The sequence below is a fragment of the Buceros rhinoceros genome, unplaced genomic scaffold, assembly GCF_000710305.1.
Source record: "Buceros rhinoceros silvestris isolate BGI_N320 unplaced genomic scaffold, ASM71030v1 scaffold27973, whole genome shotgun sequence".
NCBI lineage: Eukaryota > Metazoa > Chordata > Aves > Bucerotiformes > Bucerotidae > Buceros > Buceros rhinoceros.
The window spans coordinates 56,334-56,684 of NW_010404650.1; positions in this window are offsets into that span (position 1 = coordinate 56,334).

Sequence of the window (351 nt, forward strand, 5' to 3'; positions counted from 1 at the left end):
ACCCTCCCCTGCCACAGCTTTCCAGTTTCTTGTAACCCTCGGGTAACTAAGTACACTCAGGAACAGATAAACGCAAAAAAAGCCCTGTTGCTCTAGACTTTATGTACTGGACTGTTTTAACCGAGGCGTGACACCGCAGAGCATACCGTGGGTCCTCAGAGCCTGCCGGGGCGAAGCGAGCACATGAAGCAGAGAGCACTCTGCCCACGCTTACTCACATGCGCTGGCCCACGAGTAGAGTGGGAACCAGTTTTTTCCTGCCAGCCCCGACATCTCCGATCTTTCACTGCTGACAGACGCGGGCTGCCCCGCTCGACACGCCGGAGCCCGGGCAGCCTACGGGCCGGACAG